The 18,547-nt window shown below is 40.1% G+C and overlaps 1 protein-coding gene across 1 annotated transcript in view; it reads right to left on the bottom strand.

Annotated features, from left to right (window-relative positions):
- Positions 1-18,547, bottom strand: part of SH2D4B (SH2 domain containing 4B) — a 393,818-nt gene that overhangs the window by 256,813 nt on the left and 118,458 nt on the right. The gene's annotated exons all lie outside the window — the stretch shown is intronic.

The raw sequence follows: 18,547 nt of genomic DNA on the forward strand, positions 1-18,547 counted from the left end.
CCTATAGGCAAAAAAAGCACGCAGTCTGGCTATAGGATCAATCACACAGGCTCTGTTTGTACGTAGTAACCGGGCAAATACAAAGGTCTGCATGGGAGCTGTAAGCAAGAAAAACTTTACACAGTTGAGTTTTTTTTTTTTTTTTAATGCAATGGAGTATTAAAACATGTTGCATTTATGTACATATCTTTTCAAAGTATATTTTTTAAATTACTGAATGGTATTCAAAATCCCCCCACCAATCAGGAAGAGAAGACATACAGTACAGTATATTAGCCATATGATATCCCTCGCTAAGATGGATATACAAAGCTGATATATATTTTTTGCCAGTAAAACAGATAAGTTCAGGTTTTTTTTAATTAAAAATGTGAAATAAAAAAACAATGTTGTCTTGCATCTAGTAAAGGTGGGATTAGACATATAGACGAATATCTGTAGAAACCTGTCACAGCAATCCCAGGTAAATCCGCAGGGAAATCTCATGTGGTAAAATTGTGATGATGTTATTACTGATTACGCTTTGGAAAGGAGATGATTCAGAAAAAAAAAGCAAAAAAATACGATGCTCATATCTCATGACAGAGGGGATCAGAGAAGCATAGCCATAGAAGTGCCAAGGGAGGTGAGAATAGTGTTTTTTATCGGAAAAAGGTGACTGAGCAACAAAATCCGCACAATTTGGTGCACATTTGTAAAAAATTAATTCAGACCTTGATTTTTTTTCTTTCAAACGAAGCTGGACTTGTGGATTTTACGTTTATTGCAGATTTTGAACGCAATAGGTTAAAATCAATGACCAATCTTGGTAAGAAGTTGACGTGCTACAGTTTAAAGAATTTAAAGAGCTGAGGTACGACTAGTCCAGCAGGAGAGAAGCCTCACCAGACTAGTCCTGCTTCATCAGTATATACAATGCTGCAGATTAAAGCTTCATTATAAAAATATTGCAGCATTACTGTGCCACTTAAAAGACTTTATCAGAATACAATAATTGGTATACTTGTATGTACCACTATTGTAGTGGTTTTGAACAGTCATGAGACCTGATAGGTTCCCTTTAAATCATGCTGGGCATTGCACTTCATGGACTGGAGAGCCAACGTTCCCCCCAACTTAATTTAGCATCATTTAGATCACGTATGCATAACTTCAACTTGTTGCCCAGGGGCACATGCATCCCACAGTGCCATTCTGTGTGGCCCCCAGCCTTCTCTGGTTCCTTTATATTCAGTAACTCTCATAAAATTTGCAGATCGCTGTGCTCATTGTATGGTCATTTTGACTCTTTTTTTATGGGGTGCTAAATTGGAGAGCAGAGGAACCTCTTTGTCTACAATAGTGGAAGTTCCAGAAATAGAACCCTCACTTATTAGACTTTAACATACATAGTACTGTTGATATATACATCTGATCAGAATACCCCTTTATATTTTATGTGGCCCTGCTTGTGGTACAATCACAATAATTGACATTTGAACCATAAAAGGTTGGGTACCTCTGATTCAGATTTATCCTGAGAAGCATCCGGAGTGTGGTTTGAGTTTGTCTGCACTCTTATATGAGGTCTAATTATTGTTTATAATGTTGGAAATTAATTCTACTACACATTTACCAGAAATGATAGAACAAAAATGATAAAAGAGGAATTCATATGTCAGATTATAGTATATTTCCACTTTAAGAAGTGCATAAAAACCCACTAAAGAAAGGAAAAACATTAACCTTGAATATAACATTCATGAAGAAAGGGGCTGTTCTACATCATCAGTGTGTAGTTTCCTGATGTAACTGTGCTATTTGTCATGATCAGGGCTAGATTTCCCACATGGGGAAGTAAACATTTGTATAGCGGATTCTAGGAGTTAGGGTCAGTAATCACATCTGAGATGTCAATTTCTAAGTAATTGTCTATGAATGCTCTAGTAGTTGTATTGATCTAAGCTGACGCTTAGCCTCAAACTCCATGGTACTGTAAGGAACAGAAAGTAACTTTACCCATTGGCATAATTTTTTTATTTTTTTAAGTGCTTTATTTCATAGCTACCTTATTTTTTATAGCATCTAAGATGAAATTTACTCTTAAGGATTAAACTGGTCAAGGAAATGGACATAATTGGGAGAATTTCTGAAGCTCGCTGGAGCAAGATTTGCCTTATTTATAGATGCCCAAAAGTTTGTGTGCCTCATTGCTTACAAGGTCCTGATTCTGGCTGCTGTCAGGAACATGTATGGCATGCAGTAGCAAGGGCAGTGCCCTGAAGGAACGAGAAGCCACGAATAAAGAGTAATAGGTAAATGATTTATTTGTTAGTCTGATCCTGGGTCTTATTTAGGGTTCTGTTCTATGGTCTCACTTGATTTGCTTGGCCTATGTTCTGGGTAAGCCATTCCAAGATTGGGCATTGGTCCAGCACTCTTGTTATCTGCTTGTGGAGGATGATTCAGAGTAAAAGCTCTAGAATGCCAATCTGACACATTGTGGAGGCTTTAAATGCAATCACTGTTAAGGACAACATTGACATTCAGAAGTTTCCCACTTAATAAAGCACACCCATCAAAGTTTTTATCCTCTTAATCAGAGATGTGTGAACCCAAACTATAAAATTTGGGGTTCATTATTGGCTCTGAACTCCGAACATGGACTTCTCACAGGAGTCTGTTTTAGTGTTCGGAGTTAGAATGCTGAATAAAGCTTGTTGAAAGACTGCAGCACAGCCAATCAACAAGCATTTTGTGTGCTAGATAACTTTGACCAAGGTTTCAGACTTTAATTAGCCTGTTAGAGTTATGGCTTGTGTCAGGGAAATATTGAAAAATATTGAAAATATCCTTTCTTCCTCTGAAGCCTCTCTCGCCCCTCCATTATTCACCCTTTGTCACAAGAGAAGAGCTGAGAGCTCTGTCTCTATGCAAATTAACACACACCTGAGAAGGGCCTTGGAAGCAAACGCTGGCACATTAGATGCTACAGACCCATTTAGCAGGCGAGTGTATTTTCCTCTGACACAGACAGGAGGACGCAGCTTGTTAAGATCAAACGCACTCAAATAAACAGAACAATTCCCAGCCACAAGTTCCCAGGACATCTGGCACCGATACAAAATATGGAATAGCTCAAGTTCCATAATTCTGATAATGATGGGACCCATATTTTTAGTGGCAAGGTCAGCCAAGGAACAAGATGCTTAAATTTTTGTAGCTGTAAGCCCCTCCACGGCGCTGTGGTACAAAAGTAACAAAATAGCAGATCACAACTACGCCATGTGTGGGCTCTAAATGAAGGTAAAATCATAATAGAAAATATGGTATTACTTTTGGGCTTCTGGGATCAACCAGCGATAAGTTATCCTAAAAACCAGGTATCTTAAATAAAATGTGCAGGCTGGAGACCAGCCCCGTGATGTCAGCACAGGGGGTGTGCGGGCAGATCTTCCCTTAGGCATAAAAGAGCCAACTGAAGATTGATCCATATTCTTTGCCAGGGGGGTATAGATACTATAAGTAACGGATCACGTTCGATAACGCTCAAATCAAATCGGGGAGCCCCTCTTCTACCTATGCTGATTCGTCCCTGCGAACTGTATAGAGTAAGTTTATTCTTTAATCCTTATTATTTTGTGTGACTGCCTATGTATTGTATTGTCCCCTTTTGTAAAATCTTATATATTTTTCATAACACTGCCTTCCTTTTGGATTAAATATAAAATTTAATAATTTTGTTACTTTTGTCCTGTAATTGTTCCCTCCCCCGAAGCTATATACGCAGAATATACTATCAGAACGCAGGCGTCCGACCAGGCCTGTATTATATTTCAAATCTGGATGGTAGTGGCCGCGAATAATATTAATAATTGGGCTATCATAAAGCTGACAGTGACTGTACGGGGGGCGTATACAGTACAGACCAAAAGTTTAGACACACATTCTCATTTAAAGATTTTTCTGTATTTTCATAACTTTGAAAATTGTACATTTACACTAAAGGCATCAAAACTATGAAATAATACATGTGGAATTATATACTTAACAAAAAAGTGTGAAACAACTGAGAACATGTCTTATATTCTAGGTTTTCAAAGTACCCACCTTTTGCTTTGATGACTGCTTTGCACACTCTTGGCATTCTCTTGATGAGTTTCAAGAGGTTGTCACTGGAAAAGGTTTTCACTTCACAGGTGTGCCCTATCAGGTTTAATAAGTGGGATTTCTTGCCTTATAAATGGGGTTGGGACCATCAGTTGTGTTGTGCAGAAGTCTGGTGGATACACAGCTGAAAGTCCTACTGAATAGACTGTTAGAATTTGTATTATGGCAAGAAAAAAGGAGCTAAGTAAAGAAAAATGAGTGCCATCATTACTTTAAGAAATGAAGGTCAGTCAGTCTGAAAAATAGGGCAAACTTTTAAAGTGTCCCCAAGTGCAGTTGCAAAAACCATCAAGCGCTACAAAGAAACTGGATCACATGAGGACCGCCCCAGGAAAGGAAGACCAAGAGTCACCTCTGCTTCTGAGGATAAGTTTATCCGAGTCACCAGTCTCAGAAATTGCAGGTTAACTGCAGCTCAGATTAGAGACCAGGTCAATGCCACACAGAGTTCTAGCAGCAGACACATCTTTATAACATCTGTTAAGAGGAGACTTTGTGCAGCAGGCCTTCATGTTAAAATAGCTGCTAGGAAACCACTGCTAAGGACAGGCAACAAGCAGAAGAGACTTGTTTGGGCTAAAGAACACAAGGAATGGAGATTAGACCAGTGGAAATCTGTGCTTTGGTCTGATGAGTCCAAATTTGAGATCTTTGGTTCCAACCACCGTGTCTTTGTGCGATGCAGAAAAGGTGAACGGATGGACTCTACATGCCTGGTTCCCACCGTGAAGCATGGAGGAGGAGGTGTTATGGTGTGGGGGCGCTTTGCTGGTGACACTGTTGGGGATTTATTCAAAATTGTAGGCATACTAAACCAGCATGGCTACCACAGCATCTTGCAGCGGCATGCTATTCCATCCGGTTTGCGTTTAGTTGGACCATCATTTATTTTTCAACAGGACAATGACCCCAAACACACCTCCCGGCTGTGTAAGGGCTATTTAACCAAGAAGGAGAGTGATGGGGTGCTACGCCAGATGACCTGGCCTCCACAGTCACCAGTCCTGAACCCAATCGAGATGGTTTGGGGTGAGCTAGACCGCAGAGTGAAGGCAAAAGGGCCAACAAGTGCTAAGCATCTCTGGGAACTCCTTCAAGATTGTTGGAAGACCATTTCCGGTGACTACCTCTTGAAGCTCATCGAGAGAATGCCAAGAGTGTGCAAAACAGTCATCAAAGCAAAAGGTGGCTACTTTGAAGAACCTAGAATATAAGACATATTTTCAGTTGTTTCACACTTTTTTGTTAAGTATATAATTCCACATGTGTTAATTCATAGTTTTGATGCCTTCAGTGTGAATGTATAATTTTCATAGTCATGAAAATACAGAAAAATCTTTAAATGAGGTGTGTTCAAACTTTTGGTCTGTACTGTATATATATATATATATATATATATATATATATATATATATATACAGTTATATGAAAAAGTTTGGGCACCCCTATTAATCTTAAGCTTAATGTTTTATAAAAATTGGTGTTTTTGCAACAGCTATTTCAGTTTGATATATGTAATAACTGTTGGACACAGTAATGTTTCTGCCTTGAAATAAGGTTTATTGTACCAACAGAAAATGTGCAATCTGCATTCAAACAAAAATTGACAGGTGCATAAGTATGGGCACCCTTATCATTTTCTTGTTTTAAATACTCCTACCTACTTTTTACTGACTTACTAAAGCACTTTTTTTGGTTTTGAAACCTCATTGAGCTTTGAACTTCATAGCTAGGTGTATGCAATCATGAGAAAAGCTACTTAAAGTGGCCACTTGCAAGTTGTTCTCCTGTTTGAATCTCCTCTGAAGAGTGGCATCATGGGCTCCTCAAAACAACTGTCAAATGATCTGACAACAAAGATTATTCAACATAGTTGTTCAGGTGAAGGATACAAAAAGCTGTCTCAGAGATTTAACCTGTCAGTTTCCACTGTGAGGAACATAGTAAGGAAATGGAAGAACACAGGGACAGTTCTTGTTAAGGCCAGAAGTGGCAGGCCAAGAAAAACATCAGAAAGGCAGAGAAGAAGAATGGTGAGATCAGTCAAGGACAATCCTCAGACCTCCTCCAGAGAGCTGCAGCTTCAACTTGCTGCAGATGGTGTCACTGTGCATCGGTCAACTATACAACGCACTTTGCACAAGGAGAAGCTGTATGGGAGAGTGATGCGAAAGAAGCCGTTTCTGCAAGCACGCCACAAACAGAGTCGGCTGAGGTATGCAAAAGCACATTAGGAGAAGACAATTTCTTTTTGGAAGAAGGTCCTGTGGACTGATGAAACCAATATTGAGTTGTTTGGTCATACAAAAAGGCGTTATGCATGGCGGCAAAAAAACACAGCATTCCAAGAAAAACACTTGCTACCCACAGTAAAATTTGGTGGAGGTTCCATCATCCTTTGGGGCTGTGTGGCCAATGCCGGCACCGGGAATCTTGTTAAAGTTGAGGGACGCATGGATTCCACTCAGTATCAGCAGATTCTTGACAATAATGTTCAAGAATCAGTGACAAAGTTGAAGTTACGCAGGGGATGGATCTTTCAGCAAGACAATGATCCAAAACACCGCTCCAAATCTACTCAGGCATTCATGCAGAGGAACAATTACAATGTTCTGGAATGGCAATTCCAGTCCCCAGACCTGAATATCATTGAACATCTGTGGGATCATTTGAAGAGGGCTGTCCATGCTCGGCGACCATCAAACTTAACTGAACTGGAATTGTTTTGTAAAGAGGAATGGTCAAAAATACCTTCATCCAGGATCCAGGAAATCATTAAAAGCTACAGGAAGCAACTAGAGGCTGTTATTTTTGCAAAAGGAGGATCTACTAAATATTAATGTCATTTTTCTGGTGAGGTGCCCATACTTATGCACCTGTCAAATTTTGTTTGAATGCAGATTGCACATTTTCTGTTAGTACAATAAACCTTATTTCAAGGCAGAAACATTACTGTGTCCAACAGTTATTACATATATCAAACTGAAATAGCTGTTGCAAAAACACCAATTTTTATAAAACATTAAGCTTAAGATTATTAGGGGTGCCCAAACTTTTTCATATAACTGTATTGCAATCATCATATTATGTAACACTGTGCACTTAAAATTGCTCATTTTGCCCTTCTACCCAGCTAATGCTTTTCTTTACTCAGTTCTACCTATAAACAGGAAGTCTCCTTTCCCTGCATAAATCATTCCCCTGTTCAACTCCTGATCCAGCTGTCCCTTTCTCCCCCTGCCAGGGACTTTTGCAATGGCTCATGACTCATACAGGGAAAAGAGACTTTCTGTTTCTTCATACAGCTTAGAAGGATTCAGCTAGTCAGTTTTTAATCACTTGATGTGATAGACCTTATGGAAAAGAGAAGAATTAGCTTGGTAGAAGGGTAAAATGAGCAATTGTAAGTACACAGTTGTATATAAGATGACTGCAATATATTAAGAGGATGAAAACTTTGATGGGAGTACTGCTTTAATACATTTGGCACTTATACACCGGAAAAGTAATGCTGGATCCCTAAGGGCCCCACTGCAAGGCTATAATGGAAGTATTTACCATCACAATCATAGTCCCCATGGTCCCCCAGCAAACCATCGAAAAACCAAATCAGCACAAGGTAAGAAATTGTTTGTATCTTGTCGTACTGTTTTATTTCACAGTTGAGCAGAGCAAACAGCATACTGTACAGTGGCACTGAAGCCAGGTGATTATTCTAGGACAGGTAGCTGCATGGTACATATTTCCCTTCCTTAAGCATCAGTTGTGATGTTAAGTCTAAGGTCTCACTGACATGTTGGGATTTGATGGAAATGTTTACATGCATTACATGAACCCAGGGCTGGCTCCAGGTTTTCCTGGGCCCTGGGCGAAAGAGTCTCAGTGGGCCCCTTTCACACATACCACGATTCATGATGCACAGATACCACAGAGAAATATAGATATAGTACAATGCCAAAGATTTCACTTCTTACATTACATGAGTGATATCTATTGTAAATTCCACAATAGATCAGAAACCAGTGAATTGCTCCACACAGTATACTGGCCCCCATAAAATGCTCCATAAGGAATACTGGCCCCCATATAACGCTCCATACGGAATACTGGCCCCCGTATAACGCTCCATACGGAATACTGGCCCCCATATAACGCTCCATACGGAATACTGGCCCCCATTTAACGCTCCATACTGGCCCCCATATATATGTTCCCCTCCATATAATGCCCCATGCAGGATGTCACTTGTTCCCCCCCGTATAATGCACCATGCAGGATGTCCCTTTCCTCCCCATATAATGCCCCATGCAGCATGTCACTTGTTACCCTCCCCATATAATGCCCCATGCAGGATATCACTTGTTCCTGCCCATATAATGCCCCATGCATGATGTCACCTCTCCCCCCCATATAATGCCTCATGCAGGATGTCCCTTTCCCCCCATATAATGCCCCACGCAGAATGTCACCTCCCCCCCTTATAATGACCCATGCAGGATGTCATCCCCCCTCTTTATAATGCCCCATGCAGGATGTCACCCCCCATATAATGCCCCATGCAGGATGTCACCCCCCCATATAACGCTCCATATGGAATACTGGCCCCCATATAACATTCCATACGGAATACTGGTCCCCATGTAACGCTCCATACTGGCCCCCACATAACGATCCGTACAGGATACTGGTCCCCATATAATGCTCCGTACAGAATACTGGCCCCCATATAACGCTCCATACAGGATACTGGTCCCCTTATAATGCTCCATACAGGATACTGGCCCCCACATAATGCTCAATGCAGGCTGTTCCCCCCACATAATGCCCCATGCAGGCTGTTCCCCCCTTATAATGCCCCATGCAGGCTGTTCCCCTCCTTATAATGCCCCAAGCAGGATGTCACCCCCCATATAATGCCCCATGCAGGATGTCACCCCCAATATAATGCCCCATGCAGGATGTCACTTCTCCCCCCATATAATGCTGCATGCAGGATGTCCTTCCCCCCCATATAATACCCCATGCAGGATGTCACTTGTCCCCCCCATATAATACCCCATGCAGGATGTCACTTGTCCCCCCCCATATAATGCTCCATGCAGGATGTCCCTTTCCCCCCCATATAATGCCCCATGCAGGATGTCCCTCCCCCCCATATAATGCCCCATGCAGGATGTCACTTGTTCCCCCCATATAATGCCCCATGCAGAATGTCCATTTCCCCCCATATAATGCTCCATGCAGGATATCCCTTTCCCCCCATATAATGCCCCATGCAGGATGTCACCCCCCCTTATAGTGCCCCATGCAGGATGTCACCCCCCTCTTTATAATGCCCCATGCAAGATGCCCCCCCCTCTTTATAATGCCCCATGCAGGATGTCACCCCCCATATAATGCCCATGCAGGATGTCACCCCCATATAATGCCCCAGGCCTCCCTACATTAAAAAAAAAATCAAATACTCACTTCACTCCTCCTCACCTGCTGCCGCTGCTCAGGTCCGGACTCCAGCGTCACCGGCATCATCCCGCTATGCGCTGCCTGTGATGGCTCAAGGGAGGGCGTGGTGGAAAGACGTCACCACACCCTCTGACCTGAGACGTCACAGGGAACGCACAGCAGGAAGACAGCGGATCTGCGGAGGCACGGGGAGAGGTAAGTATCCGGCTGCCAGGGGGCCCTGAGAAAGTGGGGGGGGGCAGGCGCTGGCACCGATCTCCTCCACTCATAGCCCAGCGGGGGGCCTGACCGCAAGTGGGCCCCTCCTCCTGCTCAGGGCCCCAGCACTTGCCCGGGTGCGCCGAGTGCTGACGCCGGCCCTGCATGGACCAAAACTAAGTCTTGATCTAAAAAAGAGGTCTAACCTTTATACCAACTAACACTGGAAAAAAGACATGCAAACGAATCTGCCATAGAGGGTTACATGCACTATTGCTTTTTACTTACTTATAGCAGGGTATATGTTCATTTTGTTTCTAGCTTAGGTATTTTCTGTGCGAACATGCTCCTACACGTTGTATGTATAACAGCTTATACTCTTGTTCATTTTTTGGGTTTTGCATAGAGGATTAAGGTATTAAAAAATTGAGTTATGCAGTATTCTATATTGTAAACTTTTCAATTCATCATACTACAAAGAATAAGCTGAAATAAATTTGCCACCTGTTTTTTTCTGCCCCACTAAAGAGCTCTGTAGTATAAGGACAGAAACCCTGATTCCAGAGATGTGTCACTTACTGAACTACTTGCTGTAGTTTACCTCACTGTTTTATCTGCTGCAAATCTACCAGTTCTCTTACTGCTAAGCTCTGTATAACCCCGCCCACATCACTGACTGGCAGCTTTCTGTGTACACTGTGCATAGACAGTAAGCTGCCAATCAGTTGTATGGGCGGATTATACAAAGCTCATGTATATAGAAAACTACATGGCAGCAAGTTTACTAGACCTCTAGTGATTAATCTCCTGCTGATAAAACAGCAATTTTATCAAAATTAGGGCAAGCAGCCCAGTAAAAGATAAATTGCTGGAATCAGGCCCTCTGTCTCTATATTATGCTGCTTCAGATAAAGTAGCAAAAGCCTTTCCTTCACTGGACACTTTAACTGATATCATAATTAAGCTATGGACATTTTTATAATTTTGATCTTCTGCTTTATTTAGCGGAATGTTGCACCGCATCCAGAGGTGTTTATATAAGTATTTCTAGTGTTGTTCAGGTGTTAATTACTAGTTGCTGTAGGCATGGTTCTGAATCTATCTATATCTAAGCAGTAAGTTCATATATACACTAAAGTTATTCAGTTTATATAGTGACATTCTTAGCTTATGTTTCCAGAGGGAGTTGCTAGGAGCTGTAAAATGTGCGCCCAGTCAAATACTGAAGGATCTAACTTAAAGCCCTCCCATAAACTTTTTTCCTTCTAAATCTGTGTATATGCATATGGTGTATAATGTGAGAGTATTAATACTCACCTACCACTGCCTTCTCCAAGATCCAGTGCCACTCCACTCATCTTCTCAGTGACATCACCGCTGTTCAGTTCTCCGGCTCACTCTATGCTCTATGTGTGACCGGAAGTTTCTTTTACAATGTAAGCCTATGGAGCCTTGCTTTGAGCCTCATTATGACATAGGCTAACATTGTTAAAGCCACTTTCTGGTCATGCAAAGGGCTGTGTGACCCAGAGAGAGTCTACAGAGTGGTGACGTCACTGAGAAGAGGAGCAGAACAACACTCAATACTAGAGAAGGCAGAGATACAGGTGCTTCTCACAAAATTAGAATATCATCAAAAAGTTAATTTATTTCAGTTCTTCAATACAAAAGTGAAACTCATATATTATATAGAGTCATTACAAACAGAGTGATCTATTTCAAGTGTTTATTTCTGTTAATGTTGATGATTATGGCTTACAACCAATGAAAACACAAAAGTCATTATCTCAGTAAATTAGAATACTTTATAACAACAGCTTGAAAAATGATTTTAAAATCCGAAATGTAGGCCTACTGAAATGTATGTTCAGTAAATGCACTCAATACTTGGTCGGGGCTCCTTTTGCATCAATTACTGCATCAATGCGGTGTGGCATGGAGGCGATCAGCCTGTGGCACTGCTGAGATGTTATGGAAGCCCAGGTAGCTTTTTGAGGTGTTTTTGGCTGCCTTTTTTTTACATTACATTGACGTTTTTTTAAATCTATCAAGCAATGAATAAAATACTCACGTTTTTGAGGCCAAAATGCTCAAAAAGAGGCATCATTTCAGCCTTCCCATTGGTTCCTGTGGTATATAATGGAGCTTCCGCCCAGCAGAAAACAGCTGAAGAATGGACATGTCACTTCTATTAAGCACTCGGCAGTTCTGAATGTCTGAAGCGTTTATAAAATGCTCTAAAATCTGAACGTATGAATAGTCATTTTTGCATAGAAGTACAAAGGAAGATTCTTTTGAGTATTTTATGAGTGTTTTTTCTAGTAGGAGCAGAGCCGCTCATAAAAAAAATGGCAGAAAAATACAAAGTGTGAAAATACCTGAAGAAATATGGAAAGCTAGCTACTGCAGATTTTTATGTTTTTGGTCGGCTGGCTAACAGGATACAAAATATAGGCCTTATCTTACGTCTGGTAAAGGAGCCTACCAGGCGAAATAATATAAATGCTATTTGTTCACTTTGAAATTCACAAAGGAAGCTGAATAAACTGAGTAGACAATCCGGTGATAATAAAGTGACCTCTAGCAAGGGGGAGGATTTTTAGCAATCACCACAAGACATTGATTAGTAAACCTTCTATATGTATGCATATTTATGTCAGTGCTGAGATGAAGGAAAAAATAACCACAGCTCCATCTACCAGCATTAGGGATAAGGCCACAATACCTGCTAGATAACACATCAAGCAGGATCCTAAAATTCTGTTTTCTTAATACCGAGAGCATGGAAACTCTATACTGTGAACCCAAATAGGCATGGTTTTTTCACATTTCATTTTTTTTTTGTTTGTTTTTTTGCGTTATACCACAATTTTTTAATCTATGCCACCCAATTTAGGGGGAAACATAGTAAAGTTTATCGTACACCTGCTGGTTAATAAATCTAAAGCTCAAATTACAGAACTGTGAAACATGTCAAAAATTTGCATCTGTACATTTCAACTATAGAAAATGAGTATCTTTTAAGCAGAATAAACAAATAACTAAACCAAAAGAAAATAAAACAATAACCGAACAAATATTAAAATAACTGACACAGATGGATATCTCAAGGGATTTCAGAAAAAAAATTCGATCAACATTCATTTAGGGGATTAGTAGCATTTTTTTTTTCCTTTTGGACTAAGGACTTACTGGCAGATAGTTGCTAACTACTCGTCTGTTCTGCCCTGCGATGATTTCTCCCGGCTCAGGCAGTGACTCAACAGAGCAACGTCTTCTCTTCTGCTCTGCTCTGTTGATGGGGCGTCACTGTTGCCATCATGCTGATTGACAGCTGTCTCCTGTCAGCATGGCATCAGCAGTGACGCCCCATCAACAGAGCACAGTGGAAGAGAAGGCACTGCTCTGTCGACGTGATATCAACGGAACGGTCTGTGACCACTCTGAACAAGGGCAGATTGTCACAGAACAGGCAGATAGTCAGCAAGTACATGCCTTTAAGTTCCCCCAATAAGAAAAAACCCTATGTCACCAATAACTCCTTTACTAAAGCAATCCCACCATACTTTTTATTGCCTAATCCAGTGTAAAGGTACAGTGTTCAGCAAAAATGAGTACACTGCTTTGAGCATCACTCACTATCCAGCATCCAGGCTCTAGAAGAGGTCATTCTTGAAGAAAGGAAAAAGATAGATGTTGCAATATGTCGCCAACTTGTTCATTCCAAGCCTAGAAGACTTGGTGCTGTCCTAAAAAATCATGGAGGTCATACACAATACTAGATGGAATAGTTTTTGATGTGGGGTGTATTCATTTTTTAATCAACTAATTTGAGTAAAACTGAAGATTTTGTAATGAAAGTTTTATTATTAAGCTTTGTTTCATGTTATGGGTTAAAAAATGTTCTATGAAACTCAGTCTTGTTAAAGTTTTGTAAACTGTGCTTGTGTTCAATGAGATACTGCTTAAAATCTTACTTTTCAAAGGGGGTGTACTCATTTATACTAAACACTCTATATGTAGCATAGTGTAAGTGTGGTAATATACTCACCTATCACCATCTTTCCCAGTTTCCAACACCTCTCTAACCCTCTTCTCACTCTTGTGATGATTATTCCGACCTTCTGATTTTACAATGTAAGTCTATGGAGAGTCAGGATGAGGCTCCATAGACTTACATTGTAAAAGCGACTTCTGACTGACACATAGCTCTCAGTGAGATCCGGTGAGTCGGAGTAGAAATCACATGATCCGGAAAAGGACTGGCGTCATGCTTGAATCTGGGGAAGATGACAATAGGTGAGTGTATTACCGCACTTACACAATATTATATACTCATTTTCACAGTTTTAGGCATTAAAATGTTTGACAGGAGGGCTTCTTTAGCCCCTTAAAGTGGATTGTCCAAAGGATATTCCATAGATGTGTGACGGATTTGGGTCCCAGCCCTGAAACCCGCATCTTTCTGGAGAATGGTGTCATGCCGTATACTATCCAAAATGTACACCTCACAGTGAATTGTGCATCTCTCCATGCATTTCTATGGGAGTTCCAAAAATTGCCAACAATAAGGCTATGGGAGTGTGCCGACAGTGGTGAGAGCTGCGTCTATGGCACATAAGATTGATATGTTATCAATGTGTAAGATGTCAATGCCAATTTAAAGACCGAGCTAATGTTGGACTGCACTATGCTTCAATTAGTGGTCTACTTTATTTGGACAACCTGAATATTTATTTTTGTATCTTCTTTAATTATATACGTATATTCTCCTGTTTATAATGTGTTCAGTCATTAGACTAGAATTAAAAGAAATCATCAGGTTAAGATGAGCATCTACTAAATAATATATATAGGCACATTAGATTTTTTGGAGAACCATAAAAAAATCAGCCCGAGATATTTAAGCTTTGAAAGGAAAGACACGTTGAGACGCATAATGAAATTCAGTTGAGCTAATTTTTCATGTAATTTTAATTTTTTAGCTTTGTTTCTATTGAGTTGAAGATAGGTAGTGTAAAAATAGGTTTATAAGAGAAAGGATCTCAACAATCATAACTCCTGGTATAATGAAAACACTACTCAAGTTGTAAATGGACAGTAAAGTATGCAGTGGTTGTGAGCACAAGGTCAACCAGGGAATGGAGGGCAAAGGCCACTCATAAATCAGCCATCAGTCCAATATTATTAAATCATATTCCGGTTCAATGAAAAGATGTGGTTAAAGCTTCCAGGCCAATCTAAACTGCAGACTCTGTGTAGACCAGAGGCTAAAAGAAGCTGAAGATCCTGCTGATATCGTACACATGAGCCATTACATGATAATGAATGGTGGCACATATTACTGGGAATGCACAATACATCAATGCAACAACAACTAAGTGGAGAAAAGGCACAATAATATATTACACTAATTGCTTAATGATGCTGTCATGTGAAGCAGAACTATTGTACAATACAAATGAATGCTCTGTCTTGAATACTTAAAGGGAACCTGCCATGTTGAAAATGGTATGTGATCTGCAGGCAGGATGTTACAGAGCAGGTGGAGATGATCAGGTTGGTATACATATTGGTGTGAAAAGTGTCAGTAAAACTTGCATTTTACTGACACTCCACCAGTGAGTGGTGGTATTCAATGATGGACTGTCTTCCCTGTATGAGTGTGCATGCAGAAATAGCTGTCAGTCACTAGTAGGACTGCCCCCTGGACTTATGCTTACAGTCACCAGCTATAGTGAATCTTTATGATAAACCTGTATATCATTCTGCTCAGATTCTCCTTCTTTATACAATGCTGTCCACAGATTGCATGTACAATGTGACAGGTTCCTTTTAATTTTCATTCAAGTTATATGGATCTTATAAAGAGCAATAACATTATATAACAAGACATATGAAGTATTTAGCGATATACGGAAAGCTCAATTATAACACTAGGAAATAGGAGTTTTTTTGTGTTTCTAACCATAAAATTTATTGCATTTTTAGCACTGCTCCATTGGAAAAAAAAAAGATAACAAGACAAGTCTCTGCTGTGCAGTTACCGTAATCAGCGGCAGGATCAGTAAGCACATTGGGCACAAATTGTAAATATGATTTCTTGGGGCGTTAGGAAGGGAATTTAACTTTTTTTAGAAGAAGACTTGCCTCACTAGGTCACTAAGTCTAAAATATATATTATTCCCTCTCTCATGCCAATGAATGCAATGTTAAAATATGTTCTGCCACCTGTATGATCAAAGGACAAGAACGGTTGCAGCAGCACCCTGCTATCTGGATGTTATGAGTATAGAGTACCTGGTGAGGTTTAGTTCATTTCATCCACTCAAAGTCCCAAATAAGGCTGGTGATATTTTGTGGAATGTAAGTGAAATATGGGAAGAATTTCACTACCTGCCCTAAGCATTTAACTTCACACATTCCCCCTTTTTCTAAATCTTGCCATCCTGGCAAGAGAAGGGAGTGGAGCTGTCCTTTCGGAAGGAGCGCCATTTGTCTGATGTTTATCCAAGGTAATTAGTGACTTCAAATGCAGATATAACATCCTAGTGGGCTATTTAACAAAGGCCTGACCATAGTAGGTTATTATGCTTCCTATGACCATCAAGTTATTTATTTCTCTCACCAACTGCCCTCATCTATTTGCTGTAATGCAGTTCCAAACATGCAAGGACCCTCCACTTTTGCCTGCACAGACTCATTATTGTACCGCTCTTCAGCTCTTCAGTGAACAAACTACCTTCTGTTACAGCCAAATAATTCACATTTTTGACTCATCAGTTCAGAGCACCTGCGGACATTTTTGCTGCACTCCAGTTCCTATCTTTTTTGTGCATAATTCAGTCACTTGGACTTGTTTTCATTTCAAAGATATGGCTTTTTTGCTACCTTTCTTCTTTGAAGACCACTTCTGGCTAGACTTCCTCAAACAGTAGATGGATATGGCTTGGTTCCATTTGTTAAATAAAATGTTCCTGTGCGGAGATAATCTTATAAATGTGCCCCTGCTGTGTACTGTGTAATGGTCGCGTCTGACCGTACAAGGACATGGTCTGATCATACCACATCTCCTGGGCTGGAGAGGAAGGAAAAGAGTATACAGACATTACAGCAGGGGATCACAGCTGATTCTTTTTGTGAGGTAAAACATTTCACTGCCTGTTTTTAAACAATGTTTAACTTCAAAAAAAGAATTATCTCTGATCTGATCCCCTGCTGTAATGTCTGTACACCCTTTTGCTTCCTCCCCTGCCCAGGAGATGTGGTATGATCAGACCATGTTCCTGTACGGTCAGACACAGCCATTACCCAGTACATACCAGGGGCACATTTATAAGATTATATCAGCACAGGAACATTTTATTTAAACACATCCATTTGTGAAAGTTATTATTCCAAGATCTATTGATGAAAATGAATTTTTGTTTGTAGGAAAACCCCTTTAAGCTGACGGCACTTCCGATTTTGAATCGACCACCATATCTATGGTCCTCGGAGTTGCCCATTTCTTGGTGCTCGTTCAAAAGAGCATGAACAGTAAATCATGAAATCCCAGACTGCTTTGAAATCTTTGCCTGGAGAGACCTTGATGATACAGTATAACTACATTTTGTCTTGTTGCGGTGTTCAGTTTTGCCATGGTGTATGACCTGAGGCATGAAAGAAGAACAGTGAGTCCTAGAAGTAATGAATTGTCCCCTCAGAGCTGTTATCTCAACACCATTGCATGTGTCTGGAATTGCATAAAAAATATAGAATGATTTGCACAAGTGACATCCACAGTAGATTTGTGGTTAGTCCTCCAAGATGTTTGGAACAACCTCCCTGCAAAATTCCTTCAAAAACTGTGTACAACTGTACCTAGAAGAACTGATGCTGCTTTAGCAAAGGATGATCACACCAAATATTGATTTGATTTGAATTTCTTGTTTGATCATTCATTGTGCATGGTCTTCATTGAAATAAATTAACTATTAATACTTATTTTAAAGCATTCTTACCATGCAGCATTTTTGCACAACTGCCCAAAACTTCTGCACAGTACTGTATACATAAATGTATCTATTGATACTGTATAGATAGATATGTATATCAGTATCTATCTATCTATTGTTAATTCTCAACTTTTTATATTTTATATGCTATGACCTTGAAAATGTCCTTCTAATTAGTATAAAGGAAGAAAGAAATATTGCACAAGAAGTAATATGTTATCTACATGCCAGAATAAAATGTTGGCCCTCTGTGTAATCATATTTTCATATTTTTTTTCAAAGCATTTAGTCTACATCTGCATATCTGATGCTAATTAAAGAAAAGGTTCCTCAGAAAGATCCAACCTGCTGCAGTTAATCGCTGGGGTCAGCAGACTACATGGCAGCGCCATTTATCATACTTGCCACAATTATGCCTTTGTTGACAACTCCCATTTCTAGTATCTGTTTATATATCACTGCAATTTTTTCATGTTATCAGGGTATCTGTGAGGTTTCACTTGCTCTGCTATCAGTAGGGTGATTGTACACATGATAGCTCAAAAAGCAATGTATTTATAGCAGTCACAATGTGCTGTTTGAACGTATCCTTAATTTCCCATTTTATCTCAGGTTTCACTTTAAAACAAAACAATCGATAATTTAAATTACATGTATTGCCATTGTATTGTTTCTAAAAGTCCCCAGCACAAAAGCTAACTGTAGTTTACTGGAAAAGGCACATGGTACCCTGGTCTAGT

This window comes from Phyllobates terribilis, unplaced genomic scaffold (assembly GCF_046119375.1).
Source record: "Phyllobates terribilis strain yellow unplaced genomic scaffold, ASM4611937v1 Scaffold_5__5_contigs__length_657084704, whole genome shotgun sequence".
NCBI classification, from domain to species: Eukaryota; Metazoa; Chordata; class Amphibia; order Anura; family Dendrobatidae; genus Phyllobates; species Phyllobates terribilis.